The sequence below is a fragment of the Talpa occidentalis genome, unplaced genomic scaffold (assembly GCF_014898055.3).
Source record: "Talpa occidentalis isolate TD23 unplaced genomic scaffold, MPIMG_talOcc4v2.1 talOcc4.7, whole genome shotgun sequence".
NCBI classification, from domain to species: domain Eukaryota; kingdom Metazoa; phylum Chordata; class Mammalia; order Eulipotyphla; family Talpidae; genus Talpa; species Talpa occidentalis.
Window position 1 is genome coordinate 39,581,877 of NW_023605083.1, and position 15,021 is coordinate 39,596,897.

General features: G+C 58.2%; 1 protein-coding gene across 4 annotated transcripts in view; it reads left to right on the forward strand.

The window, feature by feature from the left end:
• Positions 1–15,021, forward strand: part of DAB2IP (DAB2 interacting protein) — a 174,064-nt gene that overhangs the window by 47,352 nt on the left and 111,691 nt on the right. The window contains exon 1 of one of the 4 annotated variants that reach the window (XM_037494978.2): positions 14,866–14,962. The exons of the other annotated variants lie outside the window; for them this stretch is intronic. The gene's annotated coding sequence lies outside the window, so the exon portion shown is untranslated. Of the gene's footprint in view, positions 1–14,865; positions 14,963–15,021 lie in introns of those variants that run through there. 4 annotated transcript variants of the gene reach the window in all.

Genomic DNA, 15,021 nt, shown 5'->3' on the forward strand with positions numbered 1-15,021 from the left:
TTGGGGGGTTTAATCTTCCTAATAAATCGTTCTCAGATTGTACACTATAAAACCCCTGGAAAATTCATGAGCACGCTGGGAACAGAGGCCTCATCGGGAAGGTTTGACACGAACAACACAATACACGCAGCTTCTAAATTGGGTCAGGGAAGCCTTCGAGGCCCAGAGAGAGGACATTCCCGCTCGCTGGCTCGGCGCTCCCTATAAATTAATCACGCACACAAAGGGGGCCTTGTCCTCTTTGTCAGAGCCTGGGGTTGTGTCTGTGCCCGCTGACCCACCCCCTCCCGCTTTGGTGCAGACAGAGCGCTGGTGAGGCCTTTCAGCCTCTGTGCTTTGTTATTCTCGAGTCTCCAAGCCAGGTGGGTGGACATTTGAGCCAGAGAGATGTAGGTTAGATAGGAGGAAGAACTTCCTGGCCAGCCACAGGTGGTGTGAAATCCCGGAATGGGCGCTCAGAGAACTCCAAGAGATGCTTTTCTTTAGGGCTTTCGAGAACTGGCAGGCTCTGTCCCTCCCTGGCACCCTCAGGCCACTGTGCAGTGTCAGCGCTGACTGAGACAGACATTGCCCCAGGGGCTGGCCTCAGGCAGCAGCCTGGAAAGTGCCTCTTTCTGGGCCATCTTGGGGAGACTTAGGACCTTCCTGTCTAAGCGGCCCAGCTAATTAGACACAGGACCAGCATGATCAAGCCCAAACCCTTCCATTCTCTAACCACATGACGTGTGATGTAGAACAGAGAAGTCAAATCTCTCTGTGGTTTCGAGGCTGTGGCTAAACATCTGTGGGTTTCCTCTTCCCAGAGGACCCCATTTGTCTGTTGGAATTAAAGCCCTGAGCCAGAGGGCCTATGCGGTCACCTCTGGGAAGCCTTCCTGGATTTCCTCCTATCCTGTTAATCAGAATCAGTTGCTCCCTCCCTGGTGCTTCCTCTGCTTTGGGCTCTTGTCAGTGGGTCCCCATGGGGGTTCATGTGTCCCACATCAACCCTCTGAGGACAGGGAGCCCTCTCAGGCCCACACAGTGTCCCTCCCAGGACCACACTGGTGCTTTCACAAGTTTCCAAGTATTAGGTCCTGAGAAGGGTCCGCACATGCGCCAGTGTAGGATCTGCCTGGCTTGGCTTCCTGGTGCCAGCTGTGGGAACTGTGGGCTCTTGAACCAGGAGCGGAGCAGGGATGGGTGGAGGCACAGGAGGCTGGCTGCGGCTGCCCTGTCTTTACTCACTCACTCCATCCAGACATTTCACAGCTTTCTTCCTTTCCCCTGAGCCTGCTTAAAGCCCTCCGATTCTGTAGGTCTCTGGAGGTGGTGAGAGTGCCCTCAGGTGTACACAGGAGCCCCTCCTGCAGCCAGGAAGACTTCAAACATCCCCATTCTAGCGCAAGCCTGGGCAGGTGCAGCTTCTGTGAGCAGGTTGGAAGGGGTGACGTATAGGTCTGAGGCTGGGCGGGCAGTGTGTGTGCTGGGGCGGGGGCGGGGGGAGTTCATCACTAGTACAGAGAGAAAGGAGGAGGCCCTGGGCTGGGAAGGGAGAAACTTTCTCTGGGGAGAGTGCCCAGAGGTATTGTCCAGCCTCAGCGCTGGCATTGAGAGGAAGTAGTGGGCATTAGGAGATGGTGGTGGACAGTGCTGGCTTGGGGACCCCTTTCTGCCTCCTGCCCCAGCCCTAGGCCTGGCCAGGTTGCAAAGAAGCTGCTTTTCCACTCCTACCCCCACCATGTGGGCTTGGCTGCTCCCTGCTGACTCGGCCCTCAGAGGCACCCCCAGCCCCCTTGGCCAGCACAGCCAACATCGGGCACTGTGTGTGTGTTTGTGTGCACGCGCGCATGCTGGTGCAGGGTGTGGAGCACTGGCCGGAGCTGGCTGGACACCAGAAGTAAATGCCTTGGAGGTCAGCAGGTGGAGAGAGCTGTGAGACGTGTGAGGCCAAGGCCCTTCAGCTTTTCATTGGATGACACTAATTTGATGCCTAAAAATAATCCTGGACTGGCACGGCACTTTAGAATTTTCCCAGCTCTTTCAGACCCACAAACTCATTTCAGTCTCCAGCGGCCTGAGCAGAAATGACTTCCAACCTTACTTGGCCACCGGGAACATCAAGTTCTAGTGCAGGCTTGTGAAGGCCTCGGTGGCTGGTGGGGGAACCGGTCTGGAGCCCAGTCTCCCTGGCCAGAGGTCCAGTGCTGCTTCCTGCAGACCTTATTGGAGACGGGGCTGAGGGAGGCCGTTGCTCTGCTGCCCTGGCCCAGGAGAGAGACCCAGTGGAGAGACCACGGGGCATTGGGGGACTTCCTGTGCCATCGCTGAGGCTGGGCGGGCAGTGTGTGTGCTGGGGCGGGGGCAGGGGGAGTTCACATCATTACAGAGAGAAAGGAGGAGGCCCTGGGCTGGGAAGGGAGAAACTCCCCTCAGGAGGGCGGGGAGAGGAAAGATGGGCAAATGCAGGGAGAGTGAGGCTGGGGCTGAAAGTGGTCCAAATGCTGGGCACCCGTGGGTGAAGACAAGCCAGCAGGAAGCAGATTCAGCCCTAGCCAGTTTGCAAAGCCCCTACTATGCACAGCCTGAGCGCCCCCTGCAGGGCCAGGTAGCCACCCCAGCAGGGGGCTCTCATTTGAAGAAGGCTTGGTACAGAGGACTCTCCTGTGGAGGGCAGCCCAAGCCCAGGGGTCTTTGGAGTGTGTGTGTGTGTGTGTGTGCACGCATGCACAAATCATGACCACACCAACCCCTGTGTACCCCAGACATCACGTCTCCCCTCCCCTCTTCTCTCTCCTGGCAGACTTCCCGCCTCAACCCACTTCTACCCTCCCTGTAGTGCAGAGAAGAGAGAAACTTGCTCCTTGAGATGGCAAAGTAACTGAGGAGCAGAAAACACTCAGAGGACGGGAAGTGGTTGCCACAGAAATGATAAAGATGAGGTAGGAACTTTCAGGAGCAGGAGGGGGAGGAAGCAGACTTAGTGACTGAGGGCTGAGCAGGCAGGGAGACCAGGCCCCAGCTGACCGGGGAGGTCCCTCTCTGCCCGGAGGGGCCTGTTATCAGAGTGAGGCAAGCAGCGTGGGCCTGAGGGGGAGCTGTGTCTTCTAGCCCGATCCCTGCCTGGAGCAGCGAGGGGTCCTGCAGGTCTTTGCTTGAAGGCTTGCCCCGCTGTTCTAACACGCCACCCATTTACAAGACAGCTTCTCAGCTACATGTGAGCCCGTGACAGTCCTGAGAGGACACCTTCCTACTCCACAGGGTAGGAGCTGAGGCACAGAGAGGTCAAGGGGCTTGTTCCAGGTCACACAGCAGAGGAGCCCCAGAAGTGGTAACCCCGGGCTGTCAGACCTCAAGCCCACGCCCTCCTTGTATTCCTGCTACTTTTTGGCATTGAGTGCGTAGCTCTGCCTGGAGGTGTGAGCTCAAGGCCCTTCTCCTTCCTCACTCCAGTGGCACTTCCTCTGGGATGTGCCTCCTGTACGATCGGAAGTTGCTAGCTTTTGAGGCTTGATTTCTGCATCTGTGAAATGGGCACAGCGGGGCCATTTGACTGCCTCAAGACGCTGTGTGAGGTTGCAGTGAGAGTATCAAGTCAAGCACCGGGCATCTGCCTGGCACAGGGAATGCCCTCAAAAATTTCCACTGGGCTGGGATGCAGCCTCCCTGCATTTTCGAGAAGTTTCCCCATCTGTGAAGCAGGTTGCCTACCTCGCCCAGGGAGTTGGAGAGGCAGTTAAGAGCGTGGCTGTGGGACTTCTGGAAACACAGGAGTCCCTAGTACAAAGCCCTAAAACTGGCCACGAGGGCCCACGGGCCGTGGGCATCTCTGCCCACATCCTAGATCCTCGCCGCCAGACTTCCCTGCCAGAGGGGGGAGGGGCTGAGTTGGAGCCGAGCCCAGTTTGCCCTGAGTCTGAGGCTTCTACCTGCTCGAGGTTTGGGCCTGAATGGAGCCCTTGGAGTCCCACGTGGCCTCGAGGGCCTGCTCCCGAATTGGAGCCAAGCCTTAGATTTCTCCGGGGAGAGGTCCGGCGAGCCAAATGTATTATTAAATGACAGAAAGGCAATGTGCTGCATGTGAAAGATAATGGGGGAAATTTATTGGAAGGGCTATAAATCACAGAATGAAAAGCGCCAAAACCTACGGGGAGGAAAATTAATAAGTCCCGGGCTGTGACTTGTTGGGGTGGGGGCAGAGGGCCCATTTCACTGTGAACCCAGGAGCTCCATGAGGCCAGAGGCCTGGAGTTCTGGGGGCCCTGGTGACCCCTCACCTGAACAGTCCTCACCTGGACAGTGACACCTCCACTGTCCCTGATGGGCAGCAGTGTGTGGGAGATGGACACCGGGGTCGTGATGGAGAGGCAGGCAGACAGGACCCCAGCCTCTGGGACAGCTGCGTGCCTGCAGAGACAGAGGGGAGATGTGCTGTGAGGCGAATCACCAAAGGTGTCAGCATGAGGTGATGGGCCCCCATGCACAGGTACAGGGAACCTGGAGAAAATGATGCAGGAAGGAAGGGAAAGTGAGGCAGAGTTGGCCAGGTGGCCCAAGACAGCCAGGGGGATATTGGGGGAGATGTCAACCAGGCGAAGGCCTGAAGGCCAGAAGGCTGGGACTGAGGGATGTTTTTAAAATGTTCATTCTGTCTGTTCTGTGGCAAATAGAGTGGGGGACAAGAGAAAATTTGGGGGTGGGGGGAACCAGAGTGTGACTATGGGAGTCCCTAGTCAACAACACTATGGTTGACTTTTGGACAGTATTTGGTTCTCCCCTCAGGTGCAGTCCCCGCCGCGCTACCCTCACCAAGACCGCCTCCCCTGTGCTCCCCCCGCCCCAGTTTTGACACCCCCCCAACCCCCCGCTGCTATACGCCTGTGGTCTGCTTGCAGGTTTTGTCTTTTTCCTCACCCTTTGTTTGGTTTCTCCATATTCCACATGTGAGTGAAACCATCTGATACTCACCTTTTTCCTTCTGCCTCTTAGAATTGTCCTTCCCAGCTGCACCGGTGTTGCCCCCGATGGCCTGAGTCTATCTGTGTTGATCGCTGGGCAGTATCCACCGTGTGCGGATGCCACATCTCCAGCCGTTCGTCCGTTCGGGGGCATCTCGGGGGTGTCCCTATCCCGGCTACCGTGAACAGTGCTGCAGTGAGCGTCGGGGTGCGGGTTGCTTTTCAAACTAGTGTTTTGTGTCCTCTGGGTCGAGTCCTGGGAATGGAGTTGCGGGGTCATAGGCAGGTCCATTTTAGGGTTTTGAGGGCCCTCTGCAGTGTTGCATAGTGACTAGGCCAGTTTACATTCCTGGTCCCCGTGCCTTTGACCTCGCCAGTTCCCGAGCTGATGAGGGGGTCAGAGGGCTCCTTTTTCACCACATCCTCCTCACCAGCACTTGTTTCTGTTTTTGTTTTTTTTTTAAGATGGGCCATTCTCACTGGTGTGAGGTGGGATCTCATGGTGGCCACCCTGGGTAGGCTCTGGAAGCTCCAGGCTGCCTCCCCCCTCTAGGGGGACTCACAGGGTGGGGGTGGGGGTGGAGGCTTCCCCGAGTCACTCAGTAGACTGGGGTCCTGTGCCATGGGCCCTGGGGTCCTGGTCCCGTTTTAGAGAGAGGCGGAAGCTTGCTTTTCTGGGGACAGGTGAGGGGAGCTCTTTGTGGCTCTATGGAGTCGCCAGGCTGAGTAAGACAGAGTCCTGTCTCTGCCACCACTGCTCTCTATGCCTGGGAAGTGGGGGAGTCACAGTGTCCCCCTCTTCAAGGACTGGCTAAGTTATATTCCCCGGCAGAGAAGCACTGGATGGGGTCATGACCACACAGTCCTGCATGACCTTGGGCAAGCCCCCCTCGGAGCCTCGGTTTCTGCACACTCTGGGCCGAGGTCTCCGTCTCCCTCGAGGCCGCAGCGTGTGCTCCTGAGGGTGGCCAGAGCCAGCTCCAGCTGATGGGGTTGCTTCAGCGAGACTGTGTCCCTCCCTCGAAGCCCTGTAAGGGGACACCAGGCCTATCAGTGCCGTAAGGAGATATTTTAATCAACTCAGTAACTGGCGAGGTCAAGGGCACAGGGACCAGGACAAAGGGGGCCAGTCAGGGCTGCTGCCCGACCTGAGCTGACCCACTGGGCCCAGAACCTAGACTGTGTGCCGGAGCCTGGGGTGAGGGTGGGGAGATGGACGCTGGGCACCTCTCTGTGTGTGTGTGGGGGGCTAATGGGCAAACTGGCTGTTTGCTCCTCTGAGCCTCCATTTACCCGCCTGTGCCATGGACTTTAGATTCCCTGCCTTCCACACATGGCGCTTAGAATGGGGACTGGCTGCAGTTTGCAAAAGGCTGTGACATCGTTTGGGGCTGGGGTCCCAGAAGCCTCCCCGGGGGCCTGAGAGAGAGAGCAAGAGGTGGCCAGAGTGAGCCACCTGAATTGTTGACTAATGCAGACTGCTGGGCTCTTCACCAGGCTGGCTAAGCTGGACTCTCCGGTGGGCCTGGCCATCTGCATTTCACATGTTCCTCCAGCCCAAAGCACCATGAAGCCTGGGTAACCCCTTTTGCATCGGTTGGAAGGGGAACTCACTCGGGTGATGCCTCACCCAAGTCACTCAGCAGGCCGGGACCCTGTGCCATCTATCCTGGGGTCCTGGGTGCAGGGAGACACAACCCTGGCTCCCAGCCAGCGTGGCCCACCCAGGGTGGTGTCAAGGCCAAGGTCTTTGTCCTAGAGCTCCACGGCCAGCAGGGGGCAGCACTGGCCAGCACCGCCTGAGGGCTCCAGGCTGCAATGTGGGTCTGGGCTGGCAGTGCTGGGAAAGAACCCTCTGCAGCGGAGAGGGAGAGGGCCCTGAGTGGAGGGCAGGTCTGCACATGCATGGGAATAGCATGTGTGTGTGGGGGGGGGGGGGGGGGAGGAGACACCAGGACGACACAAGAAAGAGAAAGCAGATCCAGAAAAACTCTGAAGCTACCTTGCAGCCTCCCGGGTTAGGAGGGCCAGGGTGTCAGAGGGGTGATGCAGAGGCCGCCGCCCCCCAGGTGCCCTTCCCAGGCCTCCACTCCGAGTCCTCCCCTTGTCCTCTTGGCTTTCTAATTGGGTCAGCCAGAGCTCAGCCCCTAATGCCCAGGGTTTGGGCCAGAGGGATGTGGGGGTGAAGCTGAAGTCCAGCCCCCAGCCCCACCTCCCCTCCTGGCTCCCTACTGCATCTGTAGCAGCTTCATCTGCTGCTGGGAAACAGGGGTGTCTGGGTGGCCCTGCGCAAGTTCCAAGTCCTCTGAGCCCTGGGTGGAGGGCTGGGCTCCCTGACTAAGTCTCCAAAGGCTTCTGCCAGTTTAATCTCCTTCCTTCTGGGGAGGCAGTTTCACTTCCAAGCTTTCTAAGTCCTGGGGACCAGTTTGGTAGTGAGCTCCCCATCACCGGAGGTATGCCAGACAAGACTGGGTAAGCTTGGCTTCCCCTCAGGCTTTGCCTGTGTTCTGCACCATGCCCGCTGTCTGCCTAGGTTCATTCTCCATCGCAGGTTGAGCCCTTCTGGGGATAGGGGACTGTCTTTAGCTATGGGGGGCGTGGGGCTGTTGATTTCCAGGATGGCATTCAGCTTGTTTTCCTTGGCCCCAAACTTTCAGCTACTTCCTGTTTGAGCAGGCACAGAAACCCTAGGGCCCCAGCCCTTCCTCCTGCCCCTGGTGGAATTTCCAGACAAAATGCTGTTCCCAGGGTGGCGGCAGGGCTGGCATTGTTCTCACTCTGGAGGCACTGAGGGGTGATAGGGTGCATAAGTTACATTTACTTCTCTGTGACCTTAGGATGCCAGCTATAGGGAAAGACCAGTAAGTATGAGAACCACGGCTCTGGCACAGGCTGCGCTTCCTCTGACACCTGCTGTGGCTCCCATTTATGTCTGCACTGGACACAGAGACTCTGGGCAAGAGCTGGGGCTGCATTTGCCCCACCGCAAGGCAAAGGCATGTATTTACCCACGCATTTATTCCTTGCCAGCTCCTGCAGTGAGGGCTCATGCCTGGCCTTTGATCAGCCCCAGGCTGCTGCTCCTACTGACCTCTGCAGCCTGCTGCCACATGCCCCAGGAGGAAAGCCAGTCCCAGAGAGGCCAAGTCACTTCCCCTAGCCTGCAGCTGCCCTTCTTGAGAAGAGGCTGGGTGGGGGCATTGCACCCAGTTGGCTGCCTTCACCTCTGTCGTCAGGGGTTTCTGGAGTACACATTGGGGACCAGCTGTGAACAGGACTGGTGAACCCCTCCCCCCCTTTAATGTTTCGGGGAAGACAATTCTTGAACAACCAGATCCTCAGATAAGACAGCTTTAGGAAGTGATGAGTTGAAGAAAATAAAACGGAGCAAAGGGATGGAGTGTGGTGGTGGGGACAGAGGACTCTAGATAAGGTGGCCAGAAGTTGACATTTGGGCCGAGGCCTGAGTGACAGGAAGATGTTGACCTCTGATCTGGGGTTAATGAGGGTTAAGCAGAAGGCACGGCGAATGCCAAGGTCCTGAGGTCAGCACACGTTTGGCATGTTCCAGGATTGGAAAGACATCCAGTGAAGTCTAGAATCATCTCATCTGGTAGCTCCCCAGGAGAGCTGCTAGAAAGTTCTTTTAAGAATATGAAAACCTTGCTATATCCCTACCAAGATTTGGATGCAGGGATGCAGGCCGGGAGAACCTGGAGTTGGTTTCTCAACACTGCTGGTGTAGTTCATGGGCCTGTCTGGTGGAGCCAGCACCTCCCTGCTTTCCTAGGTACAGAGTAAGGATCAGAGAGATCTGTGAATTATTCAAAGCCACACAGCCACACCGCTGCAGAGACAGATCTGGAGCCCCACCAGGGTTCCTTCCTTAGCACTTTGCTTCTCCTTGCTGGAGAGGCGGCCTGGATCTCACCCTTACTTGGATATATCCCTCCATCTCTTCACCCTGATTTCACCTCTCACATACCCCATACAGCCTGCTCATCCTGTCCCTGGCTCCTCCTCTGTTCCAGTCTCAAGTTCTACACACTGCCCCTATTAGATGCCTTGCTGGGTTCCACCTCTAGGCCTCTGCTCATGCTGTCTCCCTGCTCTCTACTCTGTCAACGCCTACTCAGTCTTCTCTCTCAATGCCAATGATTCTTCCTCCAGGCAGTCTTCTGGGACTTCTCCCTCTTCGAAATTCCCATAATGTTAACTTCCGACCAGATGGGCTCAGCCACTTTTCCCAATCATCACCATCTCTTCCTGTGAGTCTTCTTGGGGCCCTGCTCTAGGCTGGTGACTGCTGACCAGACAGGCAGATGTCAACTAGTTTATACACAGGGCTGTGGTTCACTATGCAAATGACCTTCTACAACCTCACAAACTATTAGTATCATTCATTATACTCATTCTACAGGTGAAGAAAAGAAAGCACAGAGAGGTGAAGGCATTGATTTGGGGTCACACAGCCAGAACGTGCTGGGCCCTCCAAATCCCATGCTCTTTCAGCTCCTTGCCTCTATGGGGGCTTCCTGGGAGGTGGTTGTTCATCTGTCTTCCTCTGTGGGAGCTGCAGGATGGAGCGAGGCCCCTCCCTGCTGGGACGCAGGCCAATGCCAGCCATGAAATGGTTCACAGATGACTCTGCTTGGGGAGGGAGAGGGCTCTCTGATCTCATGCTGGGACCATATGCCACCCCCTCTGGTCAAAGGGGGTGTGGAGCTGTCTGGTCCCATCAATGAGGTGGGGGGTGGGGGTGGTGAGAAGCCTGAGACTTGGTGCCTCAGCCCCAGGCCCGGGAGAAGGGAGGAGCCACAGGCCCACCCGGAGCTTGACAGCCTTTCTGGGTCAGGGCAGCTAGAGGAAGAACAGGGCAGGGAGGCTGCTCCAGGCCTGGCCATCTGGGCTGAAATGTGGTGGGTAGGTTGGGGGCGAGGAAGGAGGGCCTGGACTGGGGCCCAAGGAGTGGATCCCAACCTCCCAGCCACAGGATTGGAGGGCACCCGTGGGTGGATGCATCAGGCATTCTAGGTGGGGGGGAGTTTCCAGGTAATTGAAGGCGGAAGGGGTCTTGTCAGCACTGTTTAAATCCCAAGGTGAACTAACCCCCAACTCTCTTGTGTGACCCCCGTGGGTGGTCACTCCCTCCCTTGTGACCCATCTGCAGGGTGATATGCTGCACCCCCCCATCCTCTGCCAGTGCTTCCTGGGGTGGGAGGGGCAGTCAGCCTCTCCCTGGGCAGTGACTGTCCTCTGGGCCTTAGTTCCTTGTTTCATCATCTACTCTGAATGTTCCTTCTAGCCCTGATGCCAGGATTTCACCACAGGCTATTGACCCACAGAGGAGCTAGGTTCCCTCCTCAGGGTAGAAGTGAACATGTGGTGGTAGTTTGGGAGTGGGAAACATTTCTAGATCCTGTCTGAATCCCACGGAGGCTGAATGGGCAGGGATGTCTCATCTTCACTTAATGTGCAGAAACCTGAGGCCCAGAGATGTCAGGGGGTTTTGTTTCTTTGAGTCACACAGTGCCCAAAGTAACTCAGTGACCCCCCACCCCGCCATGGCGACTGGCCTTCCTCTGGTCTCACCCAAGGGCTCCCCCCAAAGCCTGACTTTGGGTGACTTGATTTCTAGGCTCTGTCTGTGTGTGTTCAAATGTGCATGCTGGGCCGGTCCCTCTGTTCTGCCTGTGCCAAGAGAGGCAGAGTCATTAATGCCAGGGGCACTGCAGCCTTGATTGGGCCATTTTCTGCAAAGGATGTCATGAAATTTTCTGGTGACTTTAGGGAAGATGTCCAGGGGCCAGCGAGGGCAGTGGTCGCCTGGCTGGCCCTTGTGTGAGGACTAGCGTGTGATCCGGAAAGGCTTGTCTGTGCCTTCTACCCTGTGGGGTGAGCCCCTACGCCAGCGCCCCTTCTGACGCAAAGTCCTACTTGTGGTCCAGCCTCGTTCCTAGACAACGGTGGATGCAGGAAACCACCTGCCTGCCAGACAGACCCCCTCCCCCACGGCAGAGGCTCATGACCTTAGTGTGAATGTCCTTCACGGCGCTACTCAGGGCCTCGGCGACTCAGAAATGGTGGCGGGTCTGGGGGGCGGATGTGGGCAGGGCTGCCTGGCTGGGGACTTCCCCTAGGTCACCGCGGTCCACCCTAGTCCCAACAGGAAGCCGGATGGGTCTGAGCCCTCCAGACGCCCATTGTGTGGGACCCGGTGTGGGCTCCAGCGCTTCCCCTGTCAGGACTCCCGTCCCTCCTGGCCTCCTCTTGTCCCTGGTCACAGCTGGCCTTTAAGGAAAGTTCCAGGCTGTTGCTGAAGTGGGTGCGGGTGCAAAGGCGGTGGTGATTTTGTGACAGCTTGGTCCTTTTTGGCGTTGCGGGAGTTCCCTTTGGGAGGCTTTGAGGGAAGGTGAGGAGGGTAGTGGGGGGATCAGGTTAGAGCTTATGCTGCCACCCCATGTCATGCCCCTAGCCTGACACTTACTAAGCATGCATTTTCCAGGCTCCATCCAGGCCCACTGAATCAAGCTCCTGGGGGAGCCCAGAAATTTGCATGTTTAATAAATGAGGTGATTTGGAGTTTCAGGGGCCCAGAAGCCACAGCCTGGATGCTTAGCCACAGCATCATGTGTGGAGGTGGGAGCTGTGTTTGGAGTTCGGGCTGTGTTAAGGAGGTGATGCCTGAGTGTGTCCCCAGGGGTAAGGAGGAGTTAGTTCAGCAGCAGGGTGCAGAAGGAAAGCTTCCCGGCAGCTGTTCCACCAACAGGCAAAGGCCAGACTTGCGGAGGGACAGGCAGGGAGCCGTGAGAGGACAGAGCAGATGGATCAGGGTGGGTGCTGCCCAGTGGGATCACATGGACCAGGAGAAAACTCAGGCTGGTGGCAGTCCCAGAGGCTTTCCTTTGGGGGGAAGGTAACCCCAGAAGTGGAGGGCATCTTGGGGTGTCCCTCCGCTAGTCTAGGCAGCCTCTGGATGTGGGGCTGCTCCTGTTTAGAGAGGAGACCACAGGGGCAGCAGGAGGGGGTGGGTGATTGTACCTCAGCGGGATTGATTCCAGATGCTTGCTGGGGTGTGCAGGGACAGCCTTTGTCTGTCTGCCCAAAGCCCCAGGGGTCCCGGGCCAGGAGGAGGGGCAGGGAGCCCAGGCTGCTTCTTTCCTGGCTCCTGCCCTGCCCCCTTCCTACTCAGCACTCCAGCTGGTACCTATTTGGTCCCACCCCTGGCCTGTGGAGATGTTCAGCTTGGGTGGTTGGTAATGCCCACCCCATCCCAGGGCCAGGAATGCACAAGTTTTTTTCCTGATCATTAGCTGGACCTCCTCCCTCCACAAGGCAGACAGGTTGGGGGGTCCATAGCTTCCCTATCCAGCAGGCAAGCAAACTGAGGCACAGAGAAGGACTCGAGAAACCCAGGCCGAATGGAAAGGCTGAGCCTGACCCACCTTTGCTCAACTGTGCTGGCCGAGGAGGTCCTGCATTCCTAATGGTCCCCCAGTCCCTAACTCTGCTGGTTGGGAGACCCCTGGGGCCAAGACCACTCTTCCTCAGCCACCCTAAGTCGGAGCCCCCTGAGCGGAGGCCAGACTCTGATCTGGGAGTTCCTGCTTTGGCAAGAACTGTGAGCTGGTGAACTCCAGACTCTGGGAACTGGACTGTGACCCCTACCTTGAGCTCTACTTCTGGGGGTCTCCCATCTCCCAAAACTCATGGGTCTGACTGCGGAGGTTGTTATTTCGCAAGTGCCAAGGTTTGGGGAGATGCTGTCCGGAGCCCCACCTGAAGGGCTGGCTAGGAACTGGGCTCTGGTGTGTCTGAGGAAGAGGGTGCAGTCTCAGGACTGGGGGTACAGCTCTTCCAAGAGCCTCTGCTCTTGTAAAAGAAGCGCCTGTCCTGTCTGCTATTGAGCATGAGTTAGAGGCCAACAGGGCTGCTGCAGGCGCAGTGGTTTTCATCTTCCCCAGGGACTGGCGGGGACTCTGGGGAGGGGAGCCAGGGGAGCCGGGGAGGGTAGCTTTGGACAACCCAGACTGGGTCTGGAGGAGCCTTACCCCTCCTGCCCCTCCCCCCTGGTCCAGGGAAGGCGCCTGGCTTCCAGCTGTGATCCAGGCTCCTCCTGACCTGGGGGCCCTCCCTCTGGCTGAGGGAGCCTAGGAGGGGGCTCCCCTTGTGAGGTGCAAAACCCGGCCTGGATTCCCTCCCAGTCAGTCCCGCCCCCCTCCTCCAGGACCCCACCATTTCAGCGGTGCTAGACTGCCTCAGGTGCCCACCTGTGACTCTCCCGCAAACACATCCCCAAGAATAGGACAGCTTTCCCAGTGACTGAGGCCAGTCGGGCCTCACTGTAAGGGCCTCAGTTTCCCCTTCTGCACTTGAGCGAATGGAGTTCAGGCAGTTGGTTGTCAGAATAATTGGAAAGATGCTGCTTGGGGGCGAGGGAGGGCGGAGGTTCAGTTACTGAGATCCAGGAAGGTCAGGGTTGCTAGAGAAGACACCCCAGAGGATGCGCTTCGGCCAGGTTGAGAAGAGTGTGCAGGAACAGTGGAGACCAGATTGGGTGCTTCTGGAAACTTGTTCTGACTTTGCGGCTTTTCAACTCTGAGCAGCCCTAAGATGAGGACATTTGTGGGCTGGAGAGTGAGTGACTCGGAGAGAGCTTTTCAGCCTCAGTACCCAGTCCCTACAGTAGGGCTGGGCTTCATCTGCAATGCCCAAGGGCTGCTGGGGCTTCTGTGAATTCCCAGTGGGAGGAAGACCTCAAAGCATCTGTGGGGTTTTATTTGGGGGAGGGTCTAAGTCAAGAGGCAAAATGTCTAGATTTGACACAGCCTGGCTGGGTCCACAGGACTTCATGACGCGCCCTCTGCTTTCTGTGTGCTTGAAATAAACACTGTAATTTTAAGGGCTTATTTATTTATGCATACAAGAGCAGGGGCACAGGCCAGAGGTGCAGGGCGTGAGAAGATTCACCAGAGACAGGGCAGGGAGCATAACAGGTGGAGTGACTGAAGTACTCTGCTGCGGGGAGCAGCCTGCGAGACAGGAGAGGTCTGCTGCGCCATGTGGGTTGCTCCCTGGCTGGCTGGCTGGGGATCGAATTCTTGCTGCAGAGGCTGTGCATTGCTTCATAGTGCGGTGCTCAACCCCTTGCGCCACCAGGGAGGCCCAACACTGTCATTTTAATTCTATAAAAATAATGAATATCAAATTGGGCCATTTAAAAAATGTAAAGAACAAACAAGGTTTCCAAGTGGCAGGGAAGTCTTTCCAACCTGGTTGGGGCCAGGTCTGCGGGACAGCGTGTTTGAGGGGGACAGCGTGTTTGAGGGGTGCATAAGATACTCAGCCCAGTGAGCTTGGGGCAGGAACACGCGCAGCGCCGTCGACCTCGTTGGTCCCCGATTGCAGGTGCCAGCTCCTGAGCGCGGTGCCCGCCTGCAGCGGCCGCCCTGCCCAGCCAGTGCCCGGGAGCGCACACACGTGGGTGTGTTTCCTCTGCACCTGCTGGCAGGCTGGAGCTCCCCGTGCACCCCGAGGTCCGGCACTAGGTCCGCAGGCTCAGGGCCGCTGCGGGGGGCAGTGATGACCCTCCTGGGGACGAGCCGGGGTCCCGGGCCGCCCCGCCCCGCTCACTCCAGGCCGGGATTTCTCCCGCACTGCCTTTCCGGGCCGGTGCCAGCCCGGCCTCCCGGTCCCCGGCCCCCGCGGCGGGGCCGGCTGCTCCGGGGAGGCGGGGGCAGGAGGAGGAGTTTGGGCGACTTTGTGGGGCAGCCTTGGCCTCGGCGGCGGCCGCACCGGCGCGCGCGGGAGACGGCAGGGGCGCCCGCCGGGCGGGCCGGAGCGGGCCATGGGGCCCCGGTGAGCGCGCCCAGGCCCGGCCCGGTGCCCGGCGGGCGGCAGCATGTCCGCGGGCGGCGGCGCCAGGAAGAGCACCGGGAGGCCCTCCTACTACTACCGGCTGCTGAGGCGGCCCCGGCTGCAGCGACAGAGGAGCCGCTCCCGCAGCCGGACCCGGCCCGCCAGGGGTAGGCGCCACCCGCACCCCAGACCCCGGGGCCCCCACCCCTCCCCGCCGGGCGCCCCA